The sequence below is a fragment of the Cajanus cajan genome, chromosome 10, assembly GCF_000230855.2.
Source record: "Cajanus cajan strain Asha chromosome 10, NIPB_CcT2T_4, whole genome shotgun sequence".
NCBI lineage: Eukaryota > Viridiplantae > Streptophyta > Magnoliopsida > Fabales > Fabaceae > Cajanus > Cajanus cajan.
Window position 1 is genome coordinate 38,716,917 of NC_138526.1, and position 14,429 is coordinate 38,731,345.

General features: G+C 34.6%; 2 long non-coding RNA genes across 2 annotated transcripts; one reads left to right on the forward strand and one right to left on the reverse strand.

Annotated features, from left to right (window-relative positions):
• The first annotated feature begins 4,108 nt into the window (after nt 1-4,108).
• On the forward strand, nt 4,109-8,297 carry LOC114916489 (uncharacterized). The gene is made up of 2 exons (XR_003804915.2): nt 4,109-7,623; nt 7,768-8,297. It is a non-coding gene; the product is annotated as an uncharacterized LOC114916489 (long non-coding RNA).
• LOC114916490 (uncharacterized) lies at nt 6,799-10,668 on the reverse strand. The gene is made up of 2 exons (XR_003804916.2): nt 8,562-10,668; nt 6,799-8,452 (listed from the first exon to the last, which is right to left on the reverse strand). It is a non-coding gene; the product is annotated as an uncharacterized LOC114916490 (long non-coding RNA).
• Between the last annotated feature and the right edge of the window lie 3,761 nt (nt 10,669-14,429).

The following is a 14,429-nucleotide window of genomic DNA, read 5'->3' on the forward strand; positions in this document are numbered from 1 at the left end:
TTTACTAGAGGAATTTTAGGGACATTTGATTATGCTAACTGGGGACAAATTAAAAGTTAAAGGTGTGTCATTATGCGATAGACACTGTAACTTTGAAAAGTGGTGACTTCCACCCTCTTTACAAGGCTCACCTGAATCATCTATAGGTAGGGATCACTCAACCTCTTTTCTATAATTAAGGATCGATGATGTATTAATTATTTAATTAAATAAACCCCCAATCTTTCCCTTTTAACTTTTCATTATTCATGTGTTGAATATCATTATATTTCAGACCCATGTTATCTTTGTCTTTCAGCAATAATCCAATTTATAAATGATTATTTTAATTGCCTTTTATATATATATATATATATATATATATAAAGATAAAATATTAGATAGAGATTACATTCATGACTATCAAATAGAAAGTTAACAACATATTGAAAATTCTCTGATCAAGCACTTCTATTTATTTAATAATTAATAATATCTAATTGACCCAAAATTTTGTTTATAGAAAATGTATAAAAAAAAATACAAAGTAAGATTTTATTGGCTTTTGAAATACCTCATGGAAGGAAAGTAATGATTTTTTTCTTCTTCTTATATACCCAATATCCACAAGTTACATGACTTTCTAGTTAATATGATCATTAAACTTCGACTAATCTAAATTACCCTCTGGGGGATCCATTTAAAGAGATAAAGTCCTCCCAAATTCCTTTTTTTTTTTTTTTCTCATTTACATTATTTGATCGTGAAATAGTAGTATTACTTAAAATAAATTAAAAAAAATTATCACTTCAACTAATAGACATAAATCATGGAAGGGAAGTGTTGTCAAAATAAATGGTATAAAATCTTTCAATTATTGTACCCAAAAAAACAGTCTGTTTAATTATTAGCTTTATACTACTGTTAATTAGTTTCCCTGCATAGTTTTTTTTTTTTAAATTTTAAATAATGACAGCTGCACGAGAACATTGAGAAGTGAGAATTATTAGAACCATTATATTTTTAAAACTGGTTTTATTCAATAACTAATTAAAAGAGAAAATGTGAGGAAATAGTTAAAAAAAGAACTTGTATGTGTAAGCAATATTAACTTATTGAAAATCTTGTAGTTTTCTCTAATTCCATTAATTTATTTAGACGTACATTAAAAAGTTTTAACTTTTTAAGAATCTGAAATTATAAATATTAATTTTTTTCATGTTTGATTTGTAATTTTAAAAATAATATTTTTAGCAAATATTATTTCTCAAGATTAGTTTTTGCACAAAATTCTTACAAAATTGTTCTTCTGGAAAGTGGAAAAAAGACATTCTTGATTTTGAAAAAAAAGTTTTAATGTTGTAAATGTCATGTTATGTTTTTATGTTTATTTAATACAGTAAAAATATTTAATTTCCATATAATATTTATAAATATTTCTAGAAATATTTATAATTAACATAATAAGTTTTTATCATTTATATAAATCATATTATTATGTTTGTGATTTTCATAAATCATTATTTTTTAGGTATGAAAAACTGTATCATATACCAAACACTCCATTAAAATAAAATTAAGGATATTCAATTCCTACTCTAACATCAAGATGGTTACTAATCATAGATATTAATAGAGGATTCAATATACATAGTTTAGTCAAGCATTTGATATTTGGGAAATATAATAAATCAAAATATTATTCACAAGATATAATTCAATGAGATTAAGGAGGTATATTGAATTGAAATTTTATAAGATTTTTTTTTATGAATTTTAAAATTTTTTTATAAAAATATTATAATTTTAAAGATTTTTATAAAAGATTTTTTTAATCAAGATTTTTTTAATCAAGATTTTGTAATATGAATTGTAATAGATTTGTATCTTAAAAATTTATAAGATTTGAAGGAAATTTATTAAATTTCAAATGACAATATAAATTTTAAAAAATAAAACAATTTTTCTATATACATAAATGTCAAGTAAAGGAAATAAAATTAATTATTTTTTCAATTATATTTTTATGTCCTCTTAAGTAATATTTCTCTACATACAACCTTATATGCATTTATATTTTCTCATTAATAATATGTTTAAATTATAATATTTATTAATTAATAGAATTATCAAAAGAAATTCTAATTATTTTAATTAAATATCACATAACTTTTTATATTAAAAAAAGATTGATTAAATATTACAAGACTTTTTATAATAAACAAATCTTTTAAAATTATTTGAAATCTCAATCTAATACACCTCTTAAATAAATCTCATTCATAAAATAAATATTATAAAACAAGAACTCTCATTTCATTTTTGTTATATATATATATATATATATATATATATATATATATATATATATATATTATTTCCACTAATACATTGTTGACGTATAGATTTTTATATTGAAATACTTTATATTACTTTTAAAAGAATTATTAAAAAAATCAATATTTTTTCAAAAAGCTTTACTTGTTTCTTTCAGTTTTTGGTACACAGTGGTGAACTTATATTGGTAACATTTTTTTTCCATAGATATATTTATGCAATATTTTAAAACTAACAATTAAGAATCAATTCGCGAAATGTATTCCATTAATGGTAACATTTAATATTAAATATAAGTTTTTTTTTATGAAATCAAATATAAGTTATTACTTATTTTATTATATTTCAAAAGTAGATAATAAATTTAATTAGAACTATTAAAATGAGTTTTAACCTGTGAGTAAACCTGACCCATCTTAAAAACGGGCCAAGCCGGAACAGAAAAATGAAAATTTTTATAATAAGTTAAAAAAATGTAACCTAATCCACTTTTGACCCGATCCATTCCGAGTTCAACGGTGGGTCGGGTTGTTCACTTAACCTACTTACACTTTCATCAACCTAACCCACTATAACAACTCACTTGATCATTTATTATTATATATGTATTATTTTAATAAGATATAATTTTTTTGTAGATAAAGGTAAAGTTATTTTAAAAAATTAGGTGGGTTGGTGGATGACCCGTTTAGCCCACCAACCTGTGATGAGTTAGATCAGGTTAATTTTTTTTAGACATTAAGGTTGGTGAGTTGGACCAGGCCAACCCACTTAAAAAATGAGTTGAGATGAACTGAGTCAAACAAGTCAGACACTAGCCCGCTTTAACAACTCTAAATTTAACTTGAATTGTATATGTATACAAGTTCTCAATATTATATATATATATATATATATATATATATATATTAAACATAAACTAAACCTTCTATATTAATATATATTCAATTTTAAAATTTCAAAATCACCTCTTACTGTATACAACAGAAAAATGATTTTTTTTAATTTATTAACTACAACACTATTTACTCTAACATGATAAGAACAAATAAGCTCTTTCTCTAGTAAGTAGAAACATGATAGGAGTATCCGAATCAAGACATAATGCCATAGGATACAACATTATGGCAAGCTCACGATTTTAGTATTAAGAAGATAGCTAAATGTTAACATCAATCTATTATTATTATTATTAAAAATAATATTATAACCAATATTAATAAACTGACGCGTTTCATAGACATGTCTATATATAATTCTGCTATATTAAAGGTCAATTATAGCGCTTACAAGTTAATTTGTCCGTGAGTGGAGACTTGGGCTAGTACAAAAATTGCGAATAATATTAATTAATTAAATACTATACAGATCATCATAACATGGAAACATATAATGAGCAATCAAGGCGTAACAAGTGCAAAATACTTCTACACATGCGATATATTCTTAGGGTCCTAACTCACTTCACATTTATTCTCTTCTTCCTTTAATTCCTTTTTCTTTTTTCCATGCCTTTATTTCACCCCCGAGGATGATTCTTTTGTTTCTTATAAGTTTGCATTTAAGTGGTCAAGAAGAATCTTCCTTTGATCAAAAACTGAAAAAGAACAGAATAAAATCGAACTCAACAAAATACCCACAGGATGTTCATGCCAAGAAAAATAAAATAAAATACGACAGATGTTATACTGGGTTGGATACCCAGTTCAACAATATAATATTTTGTTATTTCATAGTATATATATAAGAATATAAAATTATGAATAATGAAAGAAGTACAAGAGTTTATTAACTTCACGTAATCCTTTAATTTCAACGTAATAACAGTAAATTACAACTCAAAAACAGATGGAAACATGTTGAAGAGAGAGAAAAGCATGTCTTGTTTTTATTTGTTTCCTCTTTGCATATGAAAGCGCTGTCCAAAAAGCACCTTGTCTATGGAAAATGGTTAGAAGGGAAAAAGAAAGGTATAGAATATTATTAAAAAATTTATGATTATAGTGCATTTATTTTTTACGATCAAGAGAGAGAAAATAAGTATAAAAAAAATACAATGTATTGATAGTACTGTACATATATATTTGTTTTATAACTTCATTCAGTTACATGTTATCACATAATAAAATCATTTATTTTATTATAGTTACGTTAATATTTACAATTAAAATGATTTATAATTGATTAATAATTTAAAAATTTGCATTAGCAACTTATAAAAATTAAACTTAAAATAATTAATGGCATTAAAAGATATAAAAAGGATTAAACTATGAGTAACATTCCTTGCATGTGTCAAGCAATGATTGACTTCATGTTGTAGGTTGTGGTCAAACTAAACCTTGCATAGCTCACACGCTATCTACATATTTGTATCATTTGATCTAGTAATTTACCTCTCTGTTTTCCCCCTTTTAGCAAGCACAAGAGAAGATAGCTTCTTCTTCTTCTTTACTAAAAGTAAAAATTAAGTCTAACTTTAATGAAATCCAGAGCATAATTAGGCTTTAAATCTTCAAAGTCGACATACTTTCCATTGTGTTTGGTAGAGAAAACCACAGCTTTTACCTCTTTTACTGCCGACTAAAATCCACATATGAAGATAATCCTATTTGGACTATATATTATATACTATATACTATAACTCCTCAAATACATATATTCACATTATACATTTTTTAATAACTAAATAATCTTTTTGTCAACTAGTAGTCTTAGGGGATTGAGATTCAAATCTGGGTTCTTTCTGAGAAACTCTTGGACCAATTGTGGGGTTGGCATATTTACATTAAATGTTTGAATAACATTAACTATCATACATATATATATATATATATATATAAAATAGAGTAACTCTTAATATGAGGGGACCAAAAATGAAAACGAAATCTACCATACCTTCTTCTGGGGAGGGATTGAGAGTTTAGAGGACAGAAGTTGGGGGGTTCAAATCATCATATTTTTTATTTTAAGATTAATTTTGTTTACTTATAGGTATTCGGCTTGCCACAAACAACAATGTGAGATGTTGGCTTTTGTTTTCTGCCATTCTTTTCTCTTTATTTTGTAACTGAAATAATTGAGACATTCTAAAAAGAGTAATGAAATCTCAAAGTTATGAGGAAGATGAACAGTAGATTTGTTTATTCAAGTAAAAATTGAAGAGGTGGGCTTTTTTGTTAATTGTGAAAGAGAGAGGCTAGGAAAGGGTGTTGGTGGTGGCAGAAGAGATTAAAAAGTGATGGCAGAGTGGTGTGTGTATGTGGGCAACAATTTGAGTTACTGTTCTCCCACACCCACATGGTGTCCAACACCAGCCCATATTCTGTTTGTGTTAAATGAAGGCAACACCAACTCACTTGTTTCAAAATGCTTATTGGATTAAGCTTTAAAAATATGTTAGCAAAAGTTCGATTATCTCTTCCTGCATGAGAAGAAAATTTTGTTAGAAATGACTAAATTCACTTTGATAATCTTAACACTTCAAAATAATTAAAAATAAAATAAAAAAGTGTTTATGCATGTGCCTTTAATTTGAGGACCGTCTTATTAATGTCTCCCACTCCCACCATTCTCTTTTACCTTCCCTCACTTTCTCTTTCTCTCTCACCTTCAAAACACAAAATTCTCCAGCACATATATTTTTTAGCTTGGTTGGTGGAGTTGTGGTCCTAGTAACAACAAGCATAAATGGCCAACATCTACTACTCCTCTAACACATTTCTTACCAACTCCAATCCTAATTAATTTCTAGCTATCTTGCCTTCGGGATTGAAAACACATACTACACAATTAAAATGATATAGTATTCAATAGAACAATTATGAACTGTTCGAGGTCTTCAAGATTGTTTCATGGCTTGTATTTTCTTAGGGTGAAACCATAAATAGCTTGTTTGCTTTTAACTTTTACTCGCTATAATAGTGTCTAAATTAATTTGGCTTCACGAGGCACAAAAATAGAAGTTAAGGGGGGAAATTGTAGAATTGAGAAAATGCTAGTTAGTGGCGTGGTGTGTATGTATGTGCTACGTATAAACTAACAAACATACTCGAGAGTCGAGGTATTCTTATATGTCAGATCGCTTTGAATGGTCGTTAAAGGATAAATTATGTTTTGAAACATAAAAGTTAGTAATAACAAGTGATATAATATGATAGAATTAAGAAGAAAAAAACAAGAGATAAAAGTCTTGTGGTATGTGAATATTGCTATTATATATAGTATAAGACTACACATATTTGATATTAATTTAACATTTTTATATTTAACTTCGCTAATTTGAAGTGAATTTTAGACGCGAAACGTTGTTGATTATTCTCATAATTTCATAAAATAAAATGTCCTAGAATTGCAAAAGATAGTTGGAAACGCATCACCCATGCACACATAAGGATAAATAAAGTGAAAAAAATATTAAAAATGGTGGGGAGGGGGGAACTAATAGAGGATTGCTAGAGAAAAACCGTTATTACACTAGGCTAATGCTAAGAAAGATACTCATTCCATAACCATCAAGTTGTAGTACAATCACTATAAAAGAAAAGACTCAATAACTCTAGTGCCTACACATGTAAAGCACTGATTTAGGGAAAATAAATGTTGTAACGAAAAATAAAATGCTAGAACTTAATTTGTCCACTAAAAAACAATTGGACCTATTACTAGTTTAAAGTCCAATTCCCTCCATTGTTTAATCGTTGAGCTTTAGTGGCCTTCTGGTCATGTGTTTGGGCATCTCATTTGTATCATTATCGGCCTAGCCATAATTGACATTGTCCTCAATGTCATTGGTCACTTTAGAATAGCCACATATCAGTGTTGAGTTGGACGTATGAGATGGAGTTGTGTTTTCTACCAATGACTTGGATGAAGAGGTAGGTGGGAGAAAGTGAGCATTAATGGCTGAATTATTGACAAGGGCACATGGTTGGTCAAAAGAAACGACATCTGCTCCACCAAACAAAGAGTTATCTTTGTTTGAATCATTAGTTGCCTTCCCACCTTCCAAAATGTTGAGAGGCAATGAGAGAGAAGGATAAAACTCCTTTGAGGCTACGGGTCCCAATTGGCAAAGGGGGTCATCTCCCTTATAAGGGCACAACAACGAAACATGGAACATTGGATGAATGTGTGAGGGTTTTGGCAAGGGCACAACAACGAAACATGGAACATTGGATGAATGTGTGAGGGTTTTGGCAAGAGCAGTTCATAAGCCACCAAGTCAATGTGGCGGTGAACCTGGAAGGGGCCTTAATACCTCTTGGCTAGCTTCTGGGATGTGCAACGCTGCAACGATGTTTGTTGGTAGGTCTAAAGCTTTAACAAAACCCAATTGCTGGCCTTAAATGTAATGTCACGACGATGCTGGTTTGCAAAATGTTTCATTTGTTGACGCACTTTGGAAAGATGCATTTTGACCTCCTTTAAAATATTTTTGTGTTCTTGTAGGAGGAGTTGAATGGTCGTGGAAGAATGGCCGTACAACACATCAATGGGGTTAAGAGGCGCACATCCATATAGAGCTTGAAAGGGTGTGGTGCCAATACTGTGTGGAAGGAGGTGTTGTGCCAGTACTCTGTTAGATGGAGATATTGATACCATGCGCAAGGGTGATCATTGACAAAGCAACGGAGGTAACTCATTTGATCTGTGATTATTTGAAAGTATTGTCTGACCAAATATTGACACCACTTTTTTTATTGCCTTCGTGACAACAAACATTTCTCGAACATATATTGACGTGACCTGAAACTTAGGATAAAGGCAATTATTGAAGAAGACAAGAGGATGACAATGCTGGGACAAAACTACACCTATTACTCCACCATAAGCGTCTGTCTCAATGACAAATGGAGAGCTGAAGTCTAGTAGAGCAAGAACAGGAACGAATGTAATTTTTTCTTTTAACTCTATAAATGCTTGTTGGGCCTGTAAACTCCATTGAAAAGTAGTAGAATGCAACAAATTGGTGAAAGGAATGACTATAGGCACACAATTATGAACGAATATACGATAAAAGCTATTTAATTCTAAGAACCCGTGCAGTATTGTGAATGAACATGGAGAAGGCCAACCCCAATAACTTGAATCTCCCTTGGATCAGGTTGAACACCTTGGCCTGAAATAATATGACCTAGATAGGCCATAGAATTCATAACAAACACACTTTGAAAATTTGGCATAAAATTGGTTAGACAATAGGGGCTAAAGAACATAATCCAAATGTGTCTAATAGCACTTACAATATCATACAGCCTCGCTTGGCTCGACATTTAAAATTGCACACTTATGCCCTGCATGAAACTTCTCATCACAATTATAGTAGATACTTGCAAATTTGCATTTTTGTAACCTAAAAAAGCCAGTCCATAGTTGTTGAACCATCAAACAACAATAGATGCAGTTTAGGGGGCCGAATCTGTGAGTTAGGGAAAGGAGGTGGAGGTGGGGTCTGGTGGGTAAAGGTAGATGAATTGGGAGGTATCATGATGGAAGTAATAGATGGAAGGGATGAAGGTATTGTAGTAGAATAAGGAACGCTAGAGTTACCATGGCCAAAAAAATTGGGGCCAGCAACTGTGACAGTAGTATGGTTAGTGAAAATAGGTGGGGTTCTAGGGTAAGATGGGTCAAAATACATAATGTGTGGGGAAAATTGATATGGTAGTGAAATAGGGGGAATATAGGAACTAAAATTATTGTCAACGATGTGCATTGGAGATGAAGAGATAGAGGGTCCAGTGGAAGATGAACCTGGATTCCCAAAATGAGCATGTAGGGTTTCCATGATGGAGGATAGTGAATCTTGATTTTGGGCGATCTCAGATTGCATGGTAGAATATCAAGACCCAGGTTGGAACTTGGGATTCAAATTGTGATTGCAGATCTTGAAATTTTGTGGAGAGGTTATTAACATGTTTATCTTCTTTAGAAGATCGGGGAGGCACGGGGGTAGGTGAAAGCACCAAATAATAGAGGATTGCTAGAGAAAAATGGTTACTACACTTGGCTAATGCTAAGAAAGATACTCATTTCATAACCATCAAGTTGCAGTACAACCACTATAACAAAAAAGAGTCAATAACTCTAAGGCCTACATGTTTAGAGCACTGATTTAGGGAAAATAATTATTGTAACAAAAAATAAAATGTTGAAACTTAATTTGTCTACTAAAAGCCAATTGGACCTATTATTAATTTAAAGCTCAATTTCCTCCATTGTTTAATCGTTGAGCTTTAGTGACCTTCTGGTCATGTGTTTAGGCCTCTCATTTGTATCAGGAATAGATAATATAGGGTGCACTAACATTTCATCTTTAACACATTTGAGTGTCAAAGTCTTTATAAGTGAATTTATAAAAGGACACCAAATATACACCCCTAATATTTAAAAATATAAGGAAATTATAATTCCTAATGTAGTGCTTAACAAAAGGGATGTTTCAAACCCTTTTTTAATTACTCACTAAACACATAAAATAGAAAAACATTAATCAAAATATTCGATATTAGTTAATTTCAATTATTGATTGTTTTCTAAATTATATGTAATGTGAGTTGAGTTTGAATAAAGAAGCCACGAAATGAACTAAAAATAATTTTTAATAATAAATATTGTGTTAATATAAAATATTTGTTATTATATAATAATTTTTTTATAATGTATATGTCACGTGTTCGATAAGTGATGATAAAAATATTTTTAAAATTTATAAAAATCAACAACGGTAAAAGTTAAAGAACTATAATCAAAATTGGTTATATTTGTATAAATTAAAAAATATTAAACTCTTGTTCAAAAAATAAAGAACTGCCACAAAAGGCTTGAATTATACGCTATTAGCAGAAAAGAGTGCGTTGCAAGTGGCAAGTGAGTGACAAGCTTGAATTTGGAAGTTGAGCAAACACAGAACTACGTCAAATCCGATCATAATGTTGACTCATCTTTAAATAATGCACTACATTAACAAAGCAATATATATTTAGTATGCTTATTAATTATGGAATGACGTTAAATGCAAAATCTTATTAATCAAATAAAAGAGTAAATTATATTTTGATTCAATTATTATGATTAATGATTGAAGACTAAATATTTAGGATAGATTTGAGATAGTCAATAATGTTTTTTTACAAGATAGCCAATTATTTGAAAGAATAGATTGTTTTTATGAAATTTAAATGATTTTGTAATATGAGTTTAGAGTTTTAAAGAAGAGAAAAAAATGATTTTAATTTACCTTCAGTTAGATAAACTATATTTATTTTTATTTTACGATTTAATTTTACAAAAAAGTTAAAAATAATATAGTATAATAAAATCGAATTAATCTAATTTTGTTCATATTTTCAAATTTTAATCGAGTCAAATTTAAATTTTAAAAACTGGTTCGACCAAATAATTAGATTAAGGTTGAACAAAAATAAGTCTCAATCCAATTCATATATTCACATCTATAAGTTGTTATTTTCGGGACTCAATACTTTATAGGACTTTTAGTTAAATGAGTCTTAATTAAAAATTAATTTTAAACATGAAAATTTAAAATAAAAAACTTATGTTAATTGTTCAAATTTAAAACAATTTGTACAATAATTAACTGTATTGTCCGTACTGCGAAACCGAGCTCCAAGTTCGGCACCACAACGCAAGCCGACCTCGGACGCGCGCCGCGTGACATCAGCTCAGTATGTAGGTGAATCATAACTGATTCCCGAGGATCTCGCCCCATACGAGATCCGTTATCTGATCATATTACGCCTCACCTCAGGCCCAAGGCCCAAAAGCAACCCTAAATCACACCAAGGTACGTGCATTACATATACGAGACTATTACTCATATAGACCCTAACTTTAGCATCAGAGTCTCTTTTGCAGGTATCACCCCCATCTTGGAGCACCAGCGTACCAGTGAAGGAGGCTCACCGATCTTACTTGGAAGATCGTCCACACGACAAATTCCGGTAAGAACATTTGGCGCCCACTGTGGGGCCGATCAAGACAGCTCTTATCAGCCACCTGTATGGTTTTCACCAGCAGCCATAGCAGACGAGTAACAGACGATGCTGAACACTCAATCACCATGGACAGCGACGCTGCAGCCTTGAGAAGACTGATCGACCAAGTCGAACAGATGCGACAGCAGCATGACATTGACCTGCGCAACATGCATGCCAAGCACGAAGCCGACCTAGCGGCAATGCAGACAGCCAACGAAGCAGACCTCGCAGCGTTACGCGAAGAAAACGAGCGCATTCGCGTCCAACTCCCTCGACGCCCCTCTGATCGCCCTCCTCACGAGAGCAACATCCATGAGGACGAGGCACACTCGGCCTCTCAATCCCGGACGGCGACTAGGGCACCGACCTCACGGCCCGCCACACACCGATCTCATGCATCGACGCACAAGTCGGGCGCAGACGCCAGCAGAGCACCCACTCGTGCCACGGAAGGCCACGAAACCTTTCGCCGACATCCTTTTGTGGACGACATCATGGAAACCCCACTCCCCCGCGGATGGAAGCCTCTCCATCTCGACCGCTATGACGGCACGACGGACCCCGGTGAGCACATTGACCTGTACACAACCCAGGTAAACCTCTACACTAACAGTGATGCTATCCTGTGTAGGGTTTTTCCGACCTCGCTCAAAGGAGCCGCACTCCACTGGTACACCCAGTTACCCGCCGAGTCCATCGACAGCTTCAGCACCCTAATCCAGCGGTTCACGGCGTAATACGCTACCAACCGACCTCACCACACAACCTCCACTGCTTTGGCCAACCTCAGGCAGAATGATGACGAACCTCTGCGAACCTTCATGGAGCGTTTCTCCAGCATCTCGGTGAGGATCCGAAACTTAAACCCCGAGGTCGCCCTGCACTCCATGCTCATGGCCCTCAAAGCCGGCCCCTTTGTCGACAGTCTCTGCCGAGACCCCCGCCCCCGCGACATGGACGAGCTCCGCGCCCGCGCGACCGGATACATCCAGATGGAGGAGCACTCCGCCTTCCGCGACCAGGTTCGCGGGAAAGCTCCAGCAAAGTCGGAACAAGGGCATAAGGATAAAATCAAGGTCAACAACGACAGCCCATTCAAGAAGTCGACTAGGGCAAGCAGAGGGGGGAGATACGACTTCTACACTCCCCTGAACGCACCTAGGGTGCACATCCTGGAGGAAGCCAGCAACAACAACCTGCTCGCCCTTCCACCACCGGGTCACACTCCTAGCAGCGCCGACAAGTCCAAGCACTGCCGGTACCACAGGAACCATGGTCACACCACGGAGGAATGTCGCACACTCCGGGAACGCATCGAGGAGCTCATTCAAGCGGGTCACCTCGGCCAGTATGTCCAGCGACAATAGGGTAACAGAGGCGGCTATGGCAGTCGGGGACGCGGCAGAGGTCGCGGTTCAGGAGCTCGCACTGACCCACACCCGGGCTCCCAGCCAAATGCTAGCGGCCCAGTACAAGCCGAGATAAGCCAAGAGACGGAGTCGGCTCCCTTACGGGGAGTAATCAACACAATTGCAGGCGGCTTTGCGGGGGGAGGCGCCAGCAGCTCGGCCCGAAGGAGACACCTGCGGAGCATCAACTGCGCCCACTCCACCACCTCGGCCCCCCACCAAAGCTCACCGCCGATCTCCTTCTCCGACGAAGACTACGCCGGCGTCAGCCCTAACCAAGATGACCCCATGGTCATCGTTGTGGAGATAGCCAACTGGAAAGTACAGAAAACGCTCATTGACTAGGGAAGCTCGACCGACGTCCTGTACTGGCCTACGTTCCTAAAGCTAGACGTCCCCCACTCTCTCATTCAACCTCACACGGAGCCCCTAGTCGGCTTTGCAGGAGAGCGAGTTGTTGAGATTTCCGTTGAAGTACTTTTGTTATAATTGAAATTTAGTTTAATTCTATCAACGGTCTCAAACACGGCAAGTATACCGGCCGTTCAAGTAGTAAAAATATCGTATCCACAGGGATTAGAAGGTAAAATAAGCATTTATTGACTATTCGTGACTAAAGAATAATTCCAATTTCATAGTTTGTGCAGTGAATTCAAAGTTGTGACTATTGGAATGAAAGCTGTAAATAAATATTGTTTTGTGAGTGGAAAAGGTAAGGAATGGTATTGTGGTATTGTGAGGTTGTGGGGGTCAGATTTCACCAAACGTAACACTAATGTATCCTTAATCTCTTGTTGAATTCATTGCTTAGCCAACCCAAGAGTTTACTCAAACCTAATCCCTTAGAGAAAGAGCCTAGGTGCGGATATTGAATATCAATCCCTTGAGTACCCAATATCTACACCCGCATTACGGGCTAGGGTTTAAGACTACTAATGGGTCAAGCTCTATCCCTAGATACAATCACCACTAGGCATATGTTTCAGAACTAGTTTCAAAGGTTATTTTCCAATACCCATGGAACCTTAAATCATGCAAAGGGTGATCAATCCAAAGCAAGCATTAAGAATAGAAACAAACACAACAAAGAATAAAACAACATGTATATATATCATTAAAACCGTAAAGATTACAATAGAGTACGTTGGTTACATCTAACCCCACAAAATAGGTGAAACCACTCAACAAAGAGGGCAAATACAAAATAGAGATGGAAGAGGAAGTGAAGAACCGAAGGAAAGATCCGCACACGGACGATCCCAAGCCCTGGGAATCCCTTCCGCAGCTCCTGGAGGCGCCCAATGTGAGAATGGGGGTTTCTCCCCCGAAAATGGCTTCAAATACGAGCTTGGGGAGTCAGATTAGGGTTTCGCGCCCGGCGCATAAGTCTTCGCGCCCGGCGCGGGGCCTTCCAGATACTCTCTGCCTCAGGACAAGCCCGGCGCAATTCACATTACGCCCGGCGGAATGGCTCCCAGAGGTGAGATACTCTGTTTTGCTCGCCTGGCGCGGATCACCTTGCGCCCGGCGCAGAACCTCTTCTCTGCTCCTTAGCTTCTTAGATTTCCAATCCTAAGAGTCTTCAACTTTCCACTCTTCCTCAATACCTGCACAAAAAATGAGGTGGATTAAGGTATTGTTAGATGAATTTGGGTTAGTTATATCTGCACACAAAATGAACCAAAAAGAGAACAATTATATT